Genomic DNA, 22588 nt, shown 5'->3' on the forward strand with positions numbered 1-22588 from the left:
AGCGTGGGTTGTGTCCAATGCTCAGAACTTATGAGCACTCATGATTGTTGTAGCCTTGTCCCAGACCTCTACAACCAAACATGACAGTCTTGATTCATACCTACTTCCGACATATGACCGACTGTGGAGGTTTGAATAATATGTTATACCAAACAAAATTATTTTGGAAGTCAAAACATGCAAAAGAAATATAGTAAACGATCAACAAGAGATAGTAACACTTTACTCATAAATAAAACACTTTTATTCATCATCAAATGTCAATTACACTTTACAAATTTCGAGATTATCTAACTACTAAATCTAATATCATCCTTCAGCCCTATACTCCGAGCATGCTGGAGATGCTTAACCCGAGTCAGTCCCTTCGTGAGGGGATCTGCCGGATTCTCATCTGATGATACCCTCTTTTCCATGAGGAGTCCTTCTTCGATCCGATGTCTGATGAAATGGTATTTTCTGTCGATGTGTCTGGATCTCCCGTGATCCCTTGGTTCCTTGGCTAAGGCAACAACACTTTCACTATCACAGAAAATTTCCATTGGCTCTTTAATAGCTGGTACAACTCCAAGGTCTCCAATGAAGTTCCTCAGCCATAACGCCTCCTTTGCCGCTTCGCTAGCTGCAATATACTCTGATTCACAAGTAGAATCTGCCACTGTCTCTTGCTTGGAACTCTTCCAAGAAATTGCTCCTCCATTTAGGGTAAAGACCCAGCCCGACTGAGAGCGGAAGTTATCCTTATCAGTCTGAAAGCTAGCATCACTATACCCTACAACTCTCAAGTCATCACTCCCACCGAGGGTAAGGACCCAGTCCTTAGTCCTTCGTAGGTACTTGAGAATATTCTTTATCGCAGTCCAGTGTGCCTTGCCAGGGTTCCCCTGAAACCTGCTAACCATGCTCAAGGCAAAGGCTACATCAGGTCGAGTACACGTCATAGCATACATGATCGAACCTACAGCCGAAGCATAAGGTACTTGACTCATTTCTGCTATCTTAGCCTCAGTGCTAGGGCTTTGTGTCTTACTCAACTTGGCGCTACTCTGGATGGGCAATTCTCCTTTCTTGGAGTCTTGCATTCTGAATCTCTTCAGAACCTTCTCCAAGTAGGTACTTTGACTAAGTCCAATTAGTCTTTTACTCCGATCTCTCAAGATTCTTATCCCCAAAATATAGGCAGCTTCACCAAGGTCCTTCATAGCGAAACACTTTCCAAGCCAGGACTTTACTTCCTGCAGGGTTGGAATGTCCATTCCTATGAGTAGTATGTCATCCACATACAATACCAAAAACCTAACTATACTCCCACTAGCCTTGACATATACACAAGATTCATCTTCACTCCTAGAAAAGCCAAATTCCTTGACCTTTTCATCAAAGCAAAGATTCCATCTGCGAGGTGCTTACTTTAATCCATAAATGGATTTCTCAAGCTTACACACTCTATTAGGGTACTTGTTGCTGACAAAACCCTCTGGCTGACTCATGTAAACATCTTCAGCCAACTTCCCATTAAGGAAAGCGGTTTTGACATCCATTTGCCAAATTTCATAGTCATGAAATGCGGCAATGGCTAACAGAACCCGAATAGACTTAATCTTGGCTACCGGAGAAAAGGTCTCATCATAATCCACTCCAGGAATTTGAGAGAAGCCCTTTGCAACCAGTCTAGCCTTATAAGTTTGTACTTTACCATCCATGTCGGTCTTCTTCTTGAAGACCCATTTGCACCCTACAGTCTTTCGACCTGGTACATTCTCAACCAAGTTCCAAACTTGATTGTCATACATGGATTGTATCTCGCTATCCATAGCCTCTTTCCATTTAGCAGACTCGGGGCCTGCCATGGCTTCCTCGTAGCTGTTAGGGTCATCTTGACTTACTAGTGTCTCATCACTAATAAGTGTCTCACCTTCTGCAGTAATATGGAATCCATAGTAATGCTCAGGTGCACTCCTAACTCTCGTGGAACGCCTCAGAGGTACAGATTCGTCAATTGGCTCAATAGGAGTTTCCTCCTCAAGTTGAGGTCTAGAGTTTGAAGTTCCAACAAACCTTCACCCCTTTCACACGAGCCTGTGAAGGGTGACTTTGTCATTTTTCCAAGTAAGCATGATTCACAACTATTATTTGACTTTAGGTCAAACGACTCCAAGACTCCATCCTTTTGGAGTTGGCCTATGCGTTTCTTGCTTATATGTCCAAGACGACAATGCCATAATGATGCTTTATCCAAGTTATTATTATTAGTAGAATCAATACACAAAACATTATTTCCTAAGTTATCTACAATAGATACAGCTTCATACACACCATCACAAGGTAATGCTTTAAAATAAAGTACATTATTAAAGAAAGCATTAATCGAACCAACTTCATTATCAAACGAAAAGGTGAAACCTTGTTTGTACAATGCATGAAAGGAAATAATATTTCTTGCCATTTCTGGTGAATAACAACATTTATTCAAATCTAAATTTAACCCACTACTTAGCGATAAAGTATAAACTCCAATCTTGGTGATAGGTGTAACTTTCCTATTCCCCATGATTAAGTTTATTCTTCCTTGCTCCACATTCTCACTTCTTCCTAGTCCCTGCAAGTCACAACAAATATGAATACTGCAACCGGTATCAAGGACCCAAGATTTCGAATGGGGTGAGTTATTAGAAATGATAGTGTAAATACCTGCATGGTTGGGTTTGACTTTCCCATCCTTCACATCCTGCTGGTACTTTGGGCAGTTCTGCTTCCAATGAGCTTTTTCATGGCAATAGAAACATTCAGCCTCTTTTGGGTCAGAAGAAGGAGTAATGAAACCTTTCTTGGTTCCACTTGAAGAAGAGCCATCAAGGGTCTGAGCCTTGGTACCCTTCGAAGATCTCTTTCTCTTCCTCCCTCGACTTTTCCCAATTGCCAAGACCGGAGTTGAGTCTGGAGTAGGAGTGATAGCAACCGACTTCCCCTTAAGACCTATTTCTGCGGTCTTGAGAAGTCCCTGAAGTTTGCTGAGGGTGACCTCTTCCTTGTTCATGTGATATGTCATGCGGAATTGATCATAGCACGATGGTAAGGAGTGCAAAATGATATCTATTGCAAGCTCCTCAGGGAAGTTCACATTAAGCTTCAGCAAACGATCCACATACCTTTGCATTTTCTGCATGTGGCTCGTGACGGACTCTCCGTCCTTCATCATGGTTGTTATTATGGAGCAGATGACTTCGTACCTCTCTTGTCGTGAACTTTGATGGTATCTTTCCATCAAATCTTGGTGCATTTCATAAGGGTAGAAATCTTCATAAGACTTTTGGAGTTCAGCTGTCATGGTGGCCAACATGATGCAAGCCACCTTGGTTGCATCTCTTTCATGAGTATGAAAGTCAGCGATCTCCTGTGGAGTTGCAGTGGACTCATCAATTTCCTTAAGCTCCTTGTCAAGGACATATTCTTTGTCCTCGTAGTGGGTAATCATCCTGATGTTTCTGATCCATTTATTGAAATTGGATCCATCAAAGGTGACTTTCCCACACAAACTCATAAGAGTAAAGGAGCCATTAGGATTCGAGCCAGAAGCATTATTTGAAGACATCTGAAAAGGAAGGACAAGTTTAGTTTAGATTTAAGAGAGTCCTTAATAAAACCCCCAAATGTAATATTAAGGCTAGGATCCAATCACAATATAATATAACTTAGAACAGGTATGCCATAATCTAAGCTATACCATATTTGAAAGGTAGGTGAATGACGATTCACCAATTTCCACCACGAAAACCGAAATATTAGATATTTAGTTTTTATTGGTTTTAGAAATTCCTAGATTCTTTGAGATCCAATGAAGTTTTCAAAGGCATGTTTCAATCTCGGAAGTGCCCTCCAGGTTTTGTGACTGGGATGCCGAGGATCACAAAACGAGGTGTGAAGTAACCATGCAAATCACTTGGTACCCTTAAAGTTTATCACTCAATCGATGTGCCGGTAAACCACACATGCTCCACCGATACTATAATAAACCTTAAGTCACCCTTTACCTACCTTGTTAAGTCTAAGTTAGTGTGCCGGTTAACCACACACGCTCCACCAACGACTTAGACAAAGTGTAAAGTGTAATTTCATGGATTAGCACCTTATTCACATTTTTCCTAAAGTAACTAAGATTGGGAATTTAATAAACATTTAGTTACTTTATTATATTCATCATACTTTGAATGAGAATTTATAAGTCCTTATCTTACCCGTTCGGCTAACGACCCTCCACCAGTCAAGCAAGCGGTGGGTGAGAATATTCACCCATTAAGTCACCATTTTATAGGCAACAACCTTATACCCACCTTATATACCGGCTTCGTGAATGAGGCGTACTAGCGGTAAGACGACTTTATTCTTATACATATATATATATATATAATTATTAAATCATCATAATATAAGTATAAGGGTTGAATTTTAACTTTTAAAATTCTAGGGGTTGGAACTTAAAGTTTTAACTTAACTTTACTTGTTCCAAAACTTGAGGGCATGTTTCGTAACTTTCAAAACTTTTCATTTCTTGTAACTTATGAGTTTAATAGAGTAATAAAATGAAGACTCTTCATTTTTTCTAACTCTTGTGTTTTCTTAATGGTTTTAACTCAAGTGTGACTCTTGGTTTTCCATAACTTAAGGATAAGTTATGGACTCCATTAAAACACATTATGATCAACAATTAATCTACCACATAGGTTACAAATAATTCCTATGATCATCTAAAACATCATAAGAACAAGAACATGGATATGAACACAATCAAAAATTACATAAAACTTTGTAATTTTGATAACTAGTTGTTGTAAATGAATTAGCAAAGACATTACACCACCAAAAACAAGTTTTCAATTACCAAAACAGTTTAGGGTAATGTTTCTAATTCATTTCCAGCAACTGAATCGAAATTCTGCACTTAGTTGACCCTACTCGCCGAGTGCATAAACTGAATCGCCGAGTTGGTTGAAGATACTCATGGACTCGACGAGTCCCCCCTATAGACTCGACGAGTCCATTCGCAGACAGCAAAATTTCTGATTCTGTTTTCAACTTTTAAGCACAAATAAGAACAAGCAAGCCTAGGCTCTGATACCACTGATGGGTTTTGAGCATTCTAACACTTCCTAAGTGTACATGCAACCCTAATAACCTTGGATCTATGTTTGTCTAATTGTCATGCAAAGTTGAATTCCAAGGTTATATTCCTATCTAGCATACATGGGGAACAATTTTAACATAAAGTATAGATAGAATAACTTACCTTGTTGTTGTTTGTGTTCCTTGAAACCTTGTGAGCCTAGCACCCCAAGTGTGATGCCTCAAATGCTTCACACAACACCAAATGCTCTTGGAAGAACTTATGAGAGAATACTCACTTCTTCAAAATCGGCCAAGCCCTCTAGTTTCTTAGTGTAGCCGATTTTGGGTGGAGAACATGTTACTTATATAGTGTTGACACACCTAGGGTTAAACCCTAATGTGTCATGACTCTTCATTTCCATGACCCATGGGTTTGTAACTCCTATGGAGCATCCATGGAGCATCCTATGGGTGGACACCAACTTGATAGTCCATGGAGCCTTTTAGCCCACTATACAAAATATGGATGATTTATATAATCAACCCATATATTTAATTAGTTATCTTTTGATCACTTAATTAATTCTAAATTAATTCTTGATCAAACTAATCAAATAATATTATTAATATATTAGAACTTATAATATATTAATAATCTCCAAGTGTTATTTCTCTCATTTAGTCTATCCAATTGCATGGTGCCATGCGACCCAAATGGACCACGTCGGGTCGGGTCAAGTACATACCAGAAATAGTTATGGACTTAGACACCTTATCCAACAGTAACCATACTAACCGACACTAGAGTACCAGACGCCCTACGAGCGTCTTGCGAATGTGACAATTGTCACCCCTTGGCTTGGTAGGCCGTGGATTGTAGCTAGCAGTCAGGGTGCGGGGGTGTCAGTCTCGTATAGATCTATACACATAATGTCCGCTCTCCCTACAGGAGACTCTGGTTACCAACTAGACGACGGAGAAGGTCGTGTCCTGAAGATGCATCCCAAATAGTGGGTAGAGACTTCCAATTAGTGGGTAGTGGGTTTCTAATGTAGGTACTGAACTAGAGGTAGAGACTCATAACTGAACTGACTGAAGTAAACCCGTATGTCTATGCTTGTGTACATAATATATAACTAATGAATCAAACGTCTCAACGACGAAAAGGAAATAGGCCGGACAAACCTTCCTAAGTCCTTCAATCATTATTTATATGCATCTATACAAGCACAGACATACATCTAACTACGCTTGAGTGTGTATCAGGTAGAATCGTATCGTGAAGTATAAGTGTACAGTGTGGAATATCTGAGTCGTGAAATATAAGCGTACAGTGTGGAATATCCGAGTCGTGAAGTATAAGCATACAGTGTGGAATAATCGAATCGTAAAGTATAAGTGTACCAAGTATAAGTGGCTACAAGTATAAGCGGTATAGAGACAATAACCGGTATAAGCGTATCACGAAGGAAATGTGTTTTCAAGTATAAGTGAAGTAGAAGCGACAACTGGTGAAGTAGGAGTGTCTATCGGTATAAGTGACTACCAGTATCAGTGAAATAGAGGGAATAACAGGTATAAGCGCTTCAAGAAGTGAAAGTGTTACCAAGTAGGAGTGTAAAATAAGTAAAAGCGAAGCAGCAGTATCTATCAAGTAAAATTATACGTCGTGAAAAGGGAACTTCGATGAAAGCCTTGGAAAAACCTTTATACTCGAGAAAAATCACATTTGGTATTCTTTGGTAAGATAAGTTTGAAAAACTTTATAAATCCTTGGAACCTTTATAAACCAGTTTAAAATGAATTTAGATAAAATAGTATAAGTAAGAGTTTTGAAACCAATGAAACCCTTTTGAAACCATCATAGTATCCTACTCGGTAAAATAGTATACAGTGTGGTAAAATCTTGTGCATGCGGGTTATCAATCACATATGATTGATATGATAACTGGCATGTTTAACTTGTATTCACCCCCTATAAAACATGTAAAAACATTAAAAGGTTCATTCAGGGGAATGAACTCACTTGGTGTAAGTGGATCCGACAAAGGCGTCGGTTGGGTGCTCAGTGTCCGGCAAGGACTTGGACACACTTAGAGACCTATTTAACATATGATAACATATGTTCACATTCAATTAGTATATTATATACCAATTAAACAAGTATACACACTCTAAGGAGCGGAAAACACTTTGGTTAAGTGTTTGGGGTGTCCCGGGTAGCGTTTAAAGGTGTGTATGGCTTAGGAATGGAGTTTACTCTCTGAGAGTAAACTCCCAAAGCTTAGTTTACGGCCCAGGGACATCTCACCATGAGTTTACGGCCGTAAACTCAAGGTGAGGGGTTCTAGTGTGTTTTAAGGCTTCTAACTTGCTCATGGAATTATTCTAGGTCCAAAACTATATAGTATGAATGAGTTTAAGGTCTTTAAGGGCATCATTGGAGAGTTTACGGCCCATGAACCCCCCCTAAGGGAGTTCACGGTCGTGAACCCTCATTCTTTGAGTTTATTGAAGTTTTAAACCCCAAATACCCTCCTAGTAATTTATAATGAAGCATGAAGCCATTTGGGGGAATTAAAACCATCATTTTGGCATGTTTGAGGGGGTTTACGGCCTTGACACATGTCTGGTACGTAAACTCCTTTTGCCCCTTCATTTCAATGTGTTTGAATGATCTAAACCCAAAATACCAAGTCCCTAAATTATGTATGAAGCCTAAGGGTGGTTTGGGAGTGTTTTTGGGGCATTTTAGCATGGATTAGAGGTGTTTACGGCCTAAGGATGTGCTTGGGCTGTAAACTCTCTTTTATGCCCTAACTTCTTGTGTTTTGATGATTAAACACTCCTAGACAAGCTCCTTAATTGGTTCCTAGGCTAAAAGGAACAAGTTTGGGTCATTTTGGCCCCATTTAAGGGGTTTACAGCCTAAGGAGGATCTTAGGCCGTGAACTCCTTTTCAACAGCTTAAATGGTCCACTTTTAAGTTATAATCACGAGTCATAATGTTTAGAACAAGCTAGGGTAAGTGGACATACGATTTGGAAGCGTTCGGTTGCGGATTTGGCTCGAAAACGTGTCTAGTGAGAGAGTATAGAGAGAGAGGGTGAAAAAGGCTCAAATGGAGTTTACTCCCCCTTATATATGGGTGGGAGTTGGAGCTCAGTGATATTCTACCCGATACTGTCGTTTAACGGGGCCTTTGGTCGCACCCGATTTAGTGGTCGTAATAATAAAAACTAACTTTTCCAACTAAATGGAAATGTGTAATACAAGTTTTTATTTTTCCTTATCATGACTTAACGACATAAAACATAAATAAATAAAACATTGATTTATTTGACGACCTCCTATTAACAGAACTTTTATACGGTGGAATATTCCGTTAACGGTAACGGGGTAATGTAACGGAATAACTTTGGGTTGTCACATCATCCCCCTGTTAGAGGGAATTTCGTCCCGAAATTCAGGTCTAGGCAAGGTAATAGGTATGAATGGCCAAGTAGAGGCAAGAGGGTACTTCCTATTCTGTTTGTCCTCACATTCCCAAGTGAACTCTGGTCTGTGTTTGTCATTCCAACAGACCTTCACACACGGGATGCGGATTCCGCCTTGTATAGCTAGTGGGTTCCGACTGGTGTATCTACGAGGTTAGGGTTCTCAATGGTCTCTGACACGAAAAGTAGGATACGATGAGTGACTTCGGGTAAACATATATCAAGTCTATCAAGTGGATCGATCCAAGAAGAGGCTTGTGGAATATCCTAAAGTAGTACTGGTCTTATGAGGGTTGGACCAAATCTCTATGAGGATTCTCAGGTGGTCCAAAGCCCTCGGAAGGGTAGAGCCTTTTAGTACTTAGAACATAGGGTACTTCTATGGCAAGATCATTACTAGCATGATCGCCATTCCGAAGTTCCTAACGTTCTCTGCCATACTAGTAGTGTAGTTCTCCCGGTTGGTCCTTAGGAAGCTCGGGTTGTCCTTGGTTTCGCGTTTCCTATCAACTGGTTGCTAAAGGCTTTCTAGATCACCAAATGGGTTGTGTATGTGCGGTTATCTGTCTGCTGTAAAGTGTCTATCTCAAGCTCATGCAAAATGAACCTGCACTTCTGATGCTTGAGATATTTCTAACAGAGACCCTCAGGGTCAGGGTGATAGGGTTTCACTAGATGAGTGTAGGACTATGCTGGGAGGTGGTTCTACTGTTTCTGCATGAGATAGTATTCATGGAACACCTAATAGTCCAATGAATCTCTAAGACTTTGGTTTATTCTAGTGCGGAAAGCGCATGCTCCTGCATAACCCCTCGACTAACACCAAGGCTAGTGTCAAGTCTATAATCTCTTCGGGATCTGGGTCATGAGGCTTAACGCAACTACTTTCACACTTTGATCAAGGATTCTTGGCTGCGGAGGTTATCATGTGGTTCTCAGTATTCTAGTGTTTACTTTGGAGAATGAATTCTATCGTCTACGGGGCAACGATGATTTCCTCCATGCGAGAGGGTGGAGGGTTTATAGGCACCACTTATCTGTAACAGGGTGGACGAAGTGCCTGAGTAGTGCGAGCGTCTACTGTCACTACTCTTCCGAAGGTTCTAAGTTTTCTCGGTCTACATCAAATCTAGTGAGTATAGGTTCCCATCACTCGGAACTTTAATCTTTTCATCCACTCTTCTAAGAGTTTACTTTATCGCAGCTCTCGGATTTCCCGGATATTCGCCGCGATGCTTAATTTGGGGGATTAAGCGTGAATGGATGGTCGTAGTCAATGTCCTTGACTTTTACGACTCAGATTTCTTTACCAACCGAGGGTGTTAGCTACTATGTTGGCTCAAGCGGAATGACAACAACTTCGGATTTGTGGTCATTATAGTAACTCAATCCGTAGGGGTTCTCTTGAATTTAGTTCCCGTTCCATGGGATAGGATGAAGGGTCTTTCTAGGGAATCTACTAGGTATGTTCCGTGTGGTTATCGTCCTCTGGAGTATCTCGCAGTGTCTTTCGCTTCGGTTCTTATCTTGTCCAAGGAGGTGTGGTTAACAGCGCGCGGTACCCCTCTCCTGGGTACCTCTGAAGGTTTGAATAAAAGTGACGACTGACGGATCGCATTAGGTTTAGTTATTTGCATTATGTTTAGGTTTGGAATAACCTTTATTTGCCGACATGGCTACGGAGAAAGTTCTTTTTACACAGCACTAGGGATGAACACATGATTGAACGAAGTCAAACCATGATCGATAGAGTCGTCGAAGTAGGCACACTCCAACATGATATAAAGTGAGGGTCGATAGAGTCATGTGCCGAACAGGCACACAAGTTCTAGGCGTCTCAGGTTTTCGTCCTATGTATCACTACCGCGGATACTTGGACCGATAGAGTCAATGTGGAACTATAGAGATGTTGAATAAGGTGTCTAAGTCCATAACTTATTTGGTACATACTTGACCTGGCCCGGCATGGTCCATTTGGGTTGCACTTCACCCAAACGATTTATGGATAATTTTATGAGAATTGTATACTTACGATTTATTAATATATTATAAGTTATAATATATTAATATGAAGTCATGTTATTTAATTAGTTTTAGTCTAAAATTAATTATGAATTAATTTAGAGATTAAAAAGGAGACTGATTAAATTATTGGCTATTATATTTTATATAGTGCGGGCTAATACTTATTTGTTAATGGGCTAAGCTAATATGGAAGGCCATGGATGATCCATGGAGCTTTTAACCCATGGATCCTTGGAAACGAAAAGACATGGGTTATTAGGTTTCACCCTAACCATGCATACTATATAAAGAAGCATATGATGCAAGAAATAGGGCCTAAGGGTAGTCAGTAGGAGTATGAGACTTAGTGGTGGCCGATTCCACAAGAAAGTATACTACTCTCTCAAAGTTTTTCAAGTGTTTGTGGTGATTTGTGATTCCATTTGAGGCATTCACACTATTGGTGCTTGGCTCTCAAACTCCAAACAATCAACCATCATCAAAAGGTATGTATTTCTACTAGTACTTTAAGATTCATAATCCTTATGATATGCTAGTTAGGAAGAAACCTTGGAAGTTATGATTTGCATGTATTTTAGAAGAAAACATAGATCCAAGGTTTATTAGGGTTGCATGCACACTTAGGAAGTGTTAGATTGCTCAAACAAATTGTTTGTTAGTTAATTCTTGATCTTAATGTGTTTTAATGCAATTCATAATTTGTCCTCAAGTTATGGAATTCCAAAAGTTTTTTCTTTTAAGTGTTTTTTTTAAGAAGTCATAAGTTACACTTTAGAAGAGTTTTTCTAATAAATGCTTTTATGGACTTCATAACTTGTCCTTAAGTATGGATTTCCCAAGAGACTCTTCATTAAAATTATTAAACACTTAATTAAAACTCATAAGTTATGAATATCCAAAAGTTTATGAATTGTTTAAAACATGTCCTCAAGTTTTGGAATTTGTAAAGTCTCACACAAACTTTAATTACATACCCTAGAAGTTTTAAAAGTTAAAATTCTACCCTTATACTATTATAAGATTAATGGTTAATTATTATATATATGTATAAGAACAAGTCGTTTTACCGTTAGTAGGCCTCATTCACGAAGCTGGTCTATAAGGTGGGTATAAGGTTGTTGACTATAAACTGGCAACTTAATGGGTGTCGGCTCTCACCCACCGCTTGCTTGACTGGTGGAGGGTCGTTAGCCGAACGGGTAGGACAATGACTTTAAATTCTCATTAAAAGTATAATGATTATTATAAAGTAACTAAATACGTTATTTAATTCCCAATCTTAGTTACTTTAGGAAAAATGTGAATTTGGTGCTAGCCCATGGAATTCACACTTTGTACCTTACCAAGTCGTTGGTGGAGCGTGTGTGCTTAACCAGCACACTAACTTGGACTAGTAAGGATCACGAACGGTGACTTAATGTTTGTCATAGATCAATGGAGCGTGTGTGGTTAACCGGCACATTGATTAGGTGATAATATTAAGGGTACCAAGTGAATTGGTATGGTTATTCACACCTTGTTTTGTGATCATCGGCATCCCAGTCACAAAATTTGAGAGGGCACACTCGAGATTGAAACATGCCATCGAAAAGTTCAATGAATCTCAAAAGATCTAGGAATTTCAAATCCAATTAAAACCTAATAAATTATTTCGTTTTTCATGGTGGAAATTGGTGAATCGTCATTCGCCTACCTTCAAATATTTTATAGCTTGGATTACGGCATCCCTCTTCCAAATTATAAAATATTGTGTTGGGTCCTAGCCTTAATATTTCATATTGGGTGTTATATTAAGAATTTTGAATCAACTGACTTGATTTTTTCCCATTATAGATGTATGGTTCAGACAACTATGATCTTCCCAAATCTCTTGAAGATGGTGTGCCTCAACATCATGCTTCACTTCGTCCACCTCCTCCAATTATTCTCCCTCACCCACAAGTTCTTGAGAAGTTTAAAGTCACTCAATCCCTATTGGCAAGCATAGTCTATGTGTGCTCACCTCTTGGAGATAAAGTCACATATTGACAAGCCGGGAGAGTTGGGTGTCAAAGTCTCGTGAAAGTTGGATGTTCAATCACTTTCTTAGTAACATAGTGAGTCTCTTTGGGACTACTATGAGAGGGACTATGACATGACCCTTAATGATGTTATCTATTTGCTTGGTGTTATGGAATCATCAATGATTTGGAACACCAGTAAAGCAAATTTGATTAAAAGAACAACTTCCCAAGTCTACATGGACATTGACATTGGTAGCATTGGATATCTAGAAAAGGATTTCTCTTCCCAATGGAAAGGGAATGGCTATAGTCAACTCGGTTGACCAAATAGTAAAGAGAAAGGCAAATTATGAGATAGTCTCATGTGCCATTACCAAAGGGTCCATGTGTTTTGATGCCAAAGGAAAGGGCATTGGTTGCAAAGCTGCCCTATTCACCTGAAAGGTCATAAGGTTGATCAAGTCAAGAGGTTTGACTCTACTTCGGGTAAAGTCCACTGTCTAACTCTATTAAGTTCCTATTTGGAGATTCTTATTACATAATGTGAATGGGTCACATGATGATGTTCTTAAGAATCAAAGAAAAGATAGGAAGCTTAAAGTAAGTATATGTTGATTCTGATTGCAAAAGTGGGTTTCGATCGCATGGTTCGGCAATCAGAATTTTGAGCTCTTGCTTAAGAGTTATAATATATTGCTTATGAATAGATAACAACAAGGTTTCCATGTGGATTGTAAGGATAAGTTTTTCCGTAAAGTTTTAAAATAAAAGAAAAAAAGGGTTTTAATTTTATTTATTTTAAAAATATCCTTACAATGGCATCTGTGGAAAATTGTTGCTTATGTGTTTCTAGTAATAGCAATATTGGAAAGTGGATTTGATTCTTTCATTTGTGGTAGTGTCTGAATTTACCAAATGAAGAAAGTTTTTCGTCACCCAAGTTTCAATTGGACAGAAACTTGGAATCATACAAGTTGTATTGTATGATGAATGAGAATTTTCATCTTTGAAAATTAAGACTAATTCTTTGATCACATGTATATGTGAGTCAATTGAAGGACTAAGGAATTAGGTACACTGGGTGTGTATTGGTCAAGGTCCACTACAAATATTGATTTGTCATGATTTACTGAAGATTAGTAGATATGATTATACTTATAAGGTTAAGTATAATTCTGTAACATTGGAAAGGTTACAATGTATGACAAAACAAATGAGAAGAATCAAATTAGGCAGAAAGATAAAAGTTTCTCAAATCTGAAAGGATGGGAGAGTACTTTAGTATCGTATTTCATGACCATCTTAATGATTACGAAACCATATCACAAATTCATACTCTAAGGACGTCTTAGTGCATTGTTATGGCTAAGAAGACAGGTCATGAATTGTTGGATTGGTTATGATCAAGAAGATGAGTCATACTTCGTTCCAAAACAATTCTTAGAGTCATACTCCAAGATTGTAACATTGAGTGACATAAAGTAAGGTTTAAAACACATATCAAATGTAGTGTAGAATGTTTCTACCCTTGTACATTTGAGATTGGTAAGTTGTGATGTCTTGGATGAGACAAAGACCAACTAAGACCAATTGTGTGAAGTGTTAGTCCTGATAAGAATCCGCACTATCCCTTGAATATTTGTTTTGTCAAGGAATGGTTCTTGACTGGGGAAACTTATATGCCAAGGGGACAGTGGGAGCCTTAAAGATCTTGAAAGAGTTTCAAGATTTAATCAAGAGTAAAACCTATAATTTATCACTAGCACACGACTTAAGGTTTGCAACCTATCGTGTTGACATAATTCTTATTTCTGTACATACTTCAAATAAGTTGAATTTGCATGTGAGTTATCAGAGTTCAACTTGGAAGCATTGGTGGGCCTTGTGCTACCAAGGTGACAAGAAACTAAGATTGAACAAATTTAATCCATGTAAGGTTGAATTTGTCACTAACCTTATCTTGTGATTATGGTTTTGACAAATTCACATGGATACGAACTCATACACTATAAAATCTAAGTGTCATAAGGTTTCTCTCTGATTCATGAAAATGATGGTGAGGAAATGCTTTCACTAAGTAGATTTTAGGTAGACATCAATTGTGTTATGTGCATTTTCAAAAGTCGTTAGTGGAGCGTGTGTGGTTAACTGGCATACTAACATGGACTTGTGAGAAATGGCAAAGGTCTAAGAAATTGAGACTATGATTACGACATCCCTTTTCATAGTTCTTGAAATTGCTTAGACACACATGTGAGCTATCTAAGAAAGGGTGTATGAATATAAATTTCAGAAGTCCAGCAGATTTCTGGAAATATGTCAGAGCTAGTGGGAGCATAAGTGTTATTCTGATAATCATCATGTTAGTGGGAGCATGATTATTACGTTTAGTATTGCAAGTTAGCAATGTTAATTATAGAAAACAAAGTTTCAATTCGTGAAGTTGCAGGGTTTGAAAAGTTGTTTTGCTATAATTAAGGGAGAGGAAATTATACTTAATTTCAATTCTAGAAGCTTAGATTGAGATTTTAATCATCTTTAGTCAAGGACATATATATGAATTTTATGTCTGAATGGTTCGACTTAAGGAAATTCTATATATATTGCGTTCTCAAAATTTGATTATGATTATAGCATCCCTCTTCATAGTTAAATTTTGAAAATATGGCAAATAAAAATATTGTAGCTAAAGACTTGTCTAGTATCATGTCTTTATGTCAAAGATCATGAATCGTGTCCCATATGCTTCGGATATACGATCAATTGCATGTGCTATAATATTCATCTTTTCTAAATTTTCCAGATGCTTAAGGTATTGAGAAGGGAAAAGTCTAGAACCGGATATGACTAAAGTGATTAAGCAATTGTCGAGGACAAATCTGAGGTTCGCCAAAGATTGGTTGCTCAGGGACAGTTGGAAGTATGATGTAAGTTGTCGGAAAGGACAATATTGACATATTCTGAAAAGAAGTAACTCTTGTTCGGAAGTGATAGTCAAAATGGGACTATGGAAATGTCTCCATAGGTGGAAGTTATTCAATCTATATAAGATTAGAAAACCTTAATGCAAGAAGGATGTTGAAAGCAATGTACTTTGAATATGAGACCTCCGTTCCATAGAGGTTGACCTTTTTTGGAATACTCTGTAATGACTGGTGACAAGGTTTTGGTGACTTTGCGCATAATCATTACAAGAGGAACATTGCATAAATGAAAAGAAGTAACAGATTTTTTTGGTAAATGATAGGAATCGGGGATTCTCACATTTACAATAAGGATTTGGGATTGTGAAATGAGTATCATTGGAATCATGATCAATTGATCTACATCATAATGTAAGGATCATAGACAAACATAGTGTGCATACTTGGAGTATGGCATAACTATTGTTTAGAAAAACAAAGTCTACATGCTAGGAGCATGGGACGACTGTTGTTTTTTATTCAAGTCTTAAGTTGATTGTTTGAAACATTATACAATGAATAATGTGTAATCAATATGGTGAAAAATAAAAGGTGGTTCTATTTATATTCATAAGGGTTCTGAGACCATATTGGATTCGATTATTATTGTGTTTCACTTTGCATGTTTTGACTTCCAAAATAGCTAGGTTATTCTTTCCGAATGACTAAGTTATTTAAACACTCCACAGTCGTTCATATGTTAGAAGTAGGTATGAATCAAGATTGTCATGAATCGAGTCTATAGATGGCTAAATGGGTTTAGTCATAGCAATGGTTGCTACAACATTCACGAGTGCTCATAAGTTATGAGTATTGGAATAAACCCATGCTCACTTGTATCACTTCATGGAATTTATCTCGAGTGATCGTGAGACGGTAATATCATATAAATCTTCAAACCTAGAGATATGAGTTGTTTCCTATGAGTTGGTTGTGCATTGATTGCACGTAAACGCATCAGTAACTTGATGTTATAAAATGTGCCTTTGTGTACAATTCAACAAGTAGTAGAACAAGCATATGAGTCAAAGTTTATCTGTTCCATCTAGAAATAGAAGCGATATCTGGGCCCCTCGATGATTTTGTTGTGACCTATGTACCGGCCGGTCAGAACTAAATTGATGTGTTCGATTAAGTTCTTTGTCAAACAAATCGGAAATCGGGAAACAAACTGCTGGACAATAAGTACGACGTTGTTCCATGTATTTGTCCGGCTGATATCATGAGAACAGAAGATATTATGATCACTTATGTAAAATGGCGCTTCATAGTTCAACAGAGTTTTCGAGAGCTACGATGGCTGGTTGGTTCCTGAACTAACATACGCAAATATAGTTATTAGACTTATCCAAGTGGGATTCCGTTGGATAAGGTGTCTAAGTCCATAACTTATTTGGTACATACTTGACTCAGCCCGACATGGTCCATTTGGGTTGCACTTCACCCAAACAATTTATGGATAATTTTATGAGAATTGTATACTTACGATTTATTAATATATTATAAGTTATAGTATATTAATATGAAGTCATGTTATTTAATTGGTTTTAGTCTTAAATTAATTATGAATTAATTTAGAGATTAAAAAGAAGACTGATTAAATTATGGGCTATTATATTTTATATACTGCGGGCTAATACTCATTTGTTAATGGGCTAAGCTAATATGGAAGGCCATGGATGATCCATGGAGCTTTTAACCCATGGATCCTTGGAAAGGAAAAGACATGGGTTATTAGGGTTTCAGCCTAACCATGCATACTATATAAAGAAGCATATGATGCAAGAAATAGGGCCTAAGGGTAGTCACTAGGAGTGTGAGACTTAGTGGTGGCCGATTCCACAAGAAAGTATACTACTCTCTCAAAGTTTTCCAAGTGTTTGTGGTGATTTGTGATTCCATTTGAGGCATTCACACTATTGGTGCTTGGCTCTCAAACTCCAAACAATCAACCATCATCAAAGGGTATGTATTTCTACTAGTACTTTTATGATTCATAATCCTTATGCTATGCTAGTTAGGAAGAAACCTTGGAAGTTATTATTTGCATGTATTTTAGAAGAAAACATAGATCCAAGGTTTATTAGGGTTGCATGCACACTTAGGAAGTGTTAGATTGCTCAAAACCCAACAAGAGAGTCCTAAGCGTTTCCGAATAGAGTACCCTTTTCATGAATGGATTCTCAGAAGGCATTTCTATAATCGCCTACATATACTAGTCATGTATAGTTAAGGTGAAGAGGACTGTTGACTGAGCGACTCCGCCCTAAATCCACAACCAAACGAGGAACAGGAAATAAGGCGTCCTTCACTCACTCTAGGTCTTTCCATCTTAACTATACATGTCTATAATGTATGTGTTTAGGCATTATAGTTTTACCTGATGAATTTTAAATTTTCTAACATTGCTGCGACTTTCGCCTTAATGGGGAAGTAAATTACATTTGAATAAGCCTTTTATTGTTTTCAGTTTAGTTATCCGAGATCGAGAGACGTACCAAAATATACCAGGTTCCTTGATGCTTCTCTCTAAGCATTAGAGTTAGACTCCTCCTGTGTCCTTGTCTTTTCCTTCGATTAAGCAGTCCTTCTTGAAGTGTCCCACTACACCACATAGGTGGCAAACTGTACGGGTCGCCACATTGGTGGTTGATGTAATGAACTTAACCGGGGTTCTGCAGACGCGAGCAGTATGCCCCAACATGTGGCACCTAGCACAATAGAGTTCCCGGCAGTCACCATGATGATGGTAGCTGCACTTGCTGCAATGGGGAAGATTTCGTAAGTATGGTCTCCTAGGTGTAGGGATGGAAGGGTAGGTAGGGAATTTGACCATCTCAGCTCGTTGCCCTTCGGAAGGTCCTTCAGCCGAGGTACTTCCCTCCTTGATCTTGATCTTTCTCTTTAGTGGATTTGAGTGAGGTTCATGGGTGGCTGGGTATGAAGGTGTTGGTTGTTGGTGTCCATTACTAGGATCGGAAATCCCGATAGGGCCCTCGCTAACATTGGCTGTCACACCCCCAAACCTGAACGACGGAAACGTTCGGGGCGGATGACTTCATGTGGTAACGTAACAAATGAATACATAGTAAAGAAAGCAATACAACCATCATATATATATATAATTGAAAGTTTACATTTGTCAAAAGTTACATGTTCAAAACTCAATTACAATATGATGTCAAAAATACGAGATTAAACTGGCGCCGCAGCATCCCTTCATCAAAAGCATAATGAATACCTGAAATTACTGATTTCCTGGCACATACAAGTAATTTTGAAAGAGTAGATCAGCATTTAAGCTGGTGAATTTCATAAGTATTTAAGTGACAATGTTTGAATGAAATGAAATGTTTTATCTTTGTTTGTTTGTGTTTAGAAAATCCTATATTTTCTACTAGTATAAAAGTAGCCTTCACTCAACACCAATGTTTGTTTCCAAAATGTATGTAGATGTAAAAATAACCAATGAGTTTGAAAACCTTGTAAATCAATGCATTTTTAATACCCCTTGTGAGTTTTATAACCATACTATTGACTCGGAATGCCTATACACAACGTTCTTCAGGCGTTGGAATGTTATGACGTTTGTCACCCCAAACGGTGGACTGCAGCTAATAGTCAGGGCGCGGGTTGTCAAGCCCGTATAGATCTATACACAAACACCATGATCCCCCTCCAAGGGATTCTGGTATATAATACAGGACTTGAAATGTGTACTCGAACGTACATGAAGTTAGTGTCTCACAAAACCGTGGTATAAAAACAGATCTACTTGTTAAAATGTTACGTTTGCTCTTGTATACGAAAGTAAACTTCGTGAAATTCATGTTTCTAGTACATAAGAGTTAGAAATTTGTTCGTAAAATTATACCTATTATAGGTTTCTAAAAGTGTGTTTTGTTTGTTTAGAAATACCTAGAAAAAGAATCACTTGTTTATGAAAGCATAGATTTTTGGTGTAGAGTCTAAGATAGACAAAAATAGTCTAAGAAAAGTTTAGTTTATACATGCATTACAACGAATTTATATTTCAAAAGATAGTATGCTATTTTAACATATATTATGTATATATAAAAGTTCCATAAAGGTTTATAAATCGCATGTGATTTGGATATATAATAGCATATAAACGAGTTTCTTTATGTAACACACGATAATACTCGTGTGTTTTACTTGTAATCCCCCCCCCCCCCCTTGAAAACATATAAAAGCATTTAGAATAATTAAAAAGGTTGATTAAGGGGTATGAAACTCACTTGAAAGTTTGAAGATAGCGAGATGGAAAAACGTGCAGAGTTTCGTCTCGGGATATGGATTTTCCTCGGGATTCTCAGGAACCTCGGGAGTAAAATCAACCCTCAGGACTTGAGCCAAAAAGACCAGAGCTTCGGGTTTGAATGGACACAGAAAACGAGGCAAGATTGTGAGAGAGAGGAGAGAAATGAGCCCTTTTCTTGGAAGCCCTCGCATCCTATTTATAGTAAGGCTGGTCTGCCTCGGTACGCGGGGCGTACGCTTGTACGCAGCGCGTACACGTACGTCATGCATGACCGAAGCCTCGACTGCCTCGGCTTCGGATGGGACGGGTTGCTGGGTACGCGGGTTGGATGGGACGGGTTGCTGGGGAGGCGGGTCGGACACGACAGCGGGTCGGACGCGACAGCGGGTCGGACGGGTCGGATTCTTCGGATATGGCGACGTGGACGATCAGAGGCCAAGTCCTTCGAGTACGCTGGGTGTACAGGGGTACGCAGCGCGTACCCGGATGAGGACGCTGACTCCCCTTCGGATAATGTCCGAATTTTGATATAAATAATTAATTAATGTAATAATCTTCCAAAATTCATATCTTCTTCATACGAACTCCGTTTTCGATGGTCTTTATATCCACGCGTAGGTGAGACTACGCTCTACAACTTTCATCTGATCTTCGCGTTCCCATGTGAATTCAGGTCCCCGCTTGGCGTTCCAGCGAACCTTCACGATGGGTATGCGACTTTGTTTTGTTTGTTTGACCTCTCGGTCCATGATTTCTACTGGTTCTTCCACAAAGTTGAGGCTCTCGTTGATCTCGATTTCATCGAGTGCAATAACAAGAGTCTCGTCGGATAGACACTTTTTCAAATTTGAGACGTGGAAGGTTGGATGGATGTTACTAAGTTCGCGCGGTAGGTTAAGCTTGTAAGCCACAGGGCCGATTCTGGCAAGAATCTTGAAAGGCCCTATGTATCTTGGATTTAGTTTCCCACGCTTTCCAAATCGTATTAATCCCTTCCACGGTGAGACCTTCAATAAGACGTGGTCTCCTACCTGGAATTCCAAAGGTTTCCTCCTTTGGTCCGCGTAGCTTTTCTGTCGGTCTCTTGAGGCTTTCAATTGTTCACGAATCTAAACGATCTTTTCTGTTGTTTCACGTATGATCTCCGGACCGGTGAGAGTGCTTTCAGGAACTCTTCCTCTAGCTAACTGGGTATCGCCAACTTCAGTCCAGCACAGAGGGGATCTGCACTTTCGACCATAGAGGGCTTCAAATGGAGCAGCCTTGATGCTCGTGTGATAACTGTTATTATAGGAAAACTCGACAAGGGGTAAATGAGTATCCCATGCCTTCCCAAAGTCAATCACGCAGGCTCGCAACATATCTTCCAGAGTTTGGATGGTCCTCTCACTCTGTCCGTCGGTCTGTGGATGGTAGGTTGTTCTCATGTCTAGCCTCGTTCCTAGGGAATGTTGTAGTGATTGCCAAAATCTCGAGGTGAACCTACTATCTCTATCGGAGATAATGGAAATAGGTACACCATGTAGCCGTACGATTTCCCTAATGTATGTTCTCGTAAGTTTCTCCATCTTGTCGGTTTCTTTGATAGGCAGGAAGTGTGCAGACTTGGTCAATCTATCAACGATGACCCATATGGTGTCAAGTCCACTCGTCGTCTTGGGCAACTTGGTTATGAAATCCATAGTGATCCGCTCCCACTTCCATTCCGGGATCTCCGGTTGTTGCAGTAAGCCAGAGGGCTTCTGCTACTCGACCTTAACCTTTGCGCAAGTAAGGCATTTACTTACGAAGGTAACAATTTCTGCTTTCATATTAGGCCACCAGTATAGCTTCTTAAGATCCAGATACATCTTATCTGAACCTGGGTGGACAGAATACCGAGTGTTGTGCGCCTCGGTCATGACCAAGTCTCGGAACCCACCGTGTTTCGGTGTCCAGATCCGGTTCATGAAATATAAGGCTCCGCCACCCTTGGCTTCTAAATTCTTGTCCATTCCTCTAAGGGATTCATTCGTCACATTTTCAGGTTTCATGGCTTCAAGTTGAGCCACCTGAATTTGCCTAGACAAGTGTGAATGGATGGTCATTGACAACGACTTGATCTTGCGACCAGAATATTCCTTCCGACTTAGGGCGTCTGCTACTACGTTGGCTTTACCCGGATGATAACGAATATCGCATTCGTAATCACTGAGTAGCTCGACCCACCGTCGTTGCCTCATGTTGAGCTCCTTTTGATCGAAAATGTGTTGTAAACTCTTATGGTCGGTAAAGATAGTGCTCTTTGTTCCATACAAGTAATGTCTCCAGATCTTCAGAGCAAACACCACTGCTCCAAGTTCAAGATCGTGGGTCGTGTAGTTAACCTCGTGTGTCTTCAATTGTCTCGAGGCGTAGGCGATGACCTTACCTCGCTGCATCAGAACACATCCGAGCCCTTGATTCGATGCATCGCAATAAACTACGAAGTCTTCTATTCCTTCGGGAAGGGATAGTATTGGTGCGGTGCACAAGGTTCGTTTGAGCGTGTGGAACGCTCTTTCTTGTTTCTCTTCCCAGTCAAAGGCCACGCCTTTCTGGGTTAGGGTTGTAAGAGGTTTCGCTATTCGAGAGAAGTTCTGAATGAATCTACGGTAGTAGCCAGCGAGACCTAGAAATTGACGAATTTTTGTAGGCGTCTTCGGTGCTGACCAGTTCTCAATGGCTTTAATTTTG

Source organism: Lactuca saligna, chromosome 7 (genome assembly GCF_052625555.1).
Source record: "Lactuca saligna cultivar CGN05327 chromosome 7, ASM5262555v1, whole genome shotgun sequence".
Lineage (NCBI taxonomy): Eukaryota > Viridiplantae > Streptophyta > Magnoliopsida > Asterales > Asteraceae > Lactuca > Lactuca saligna.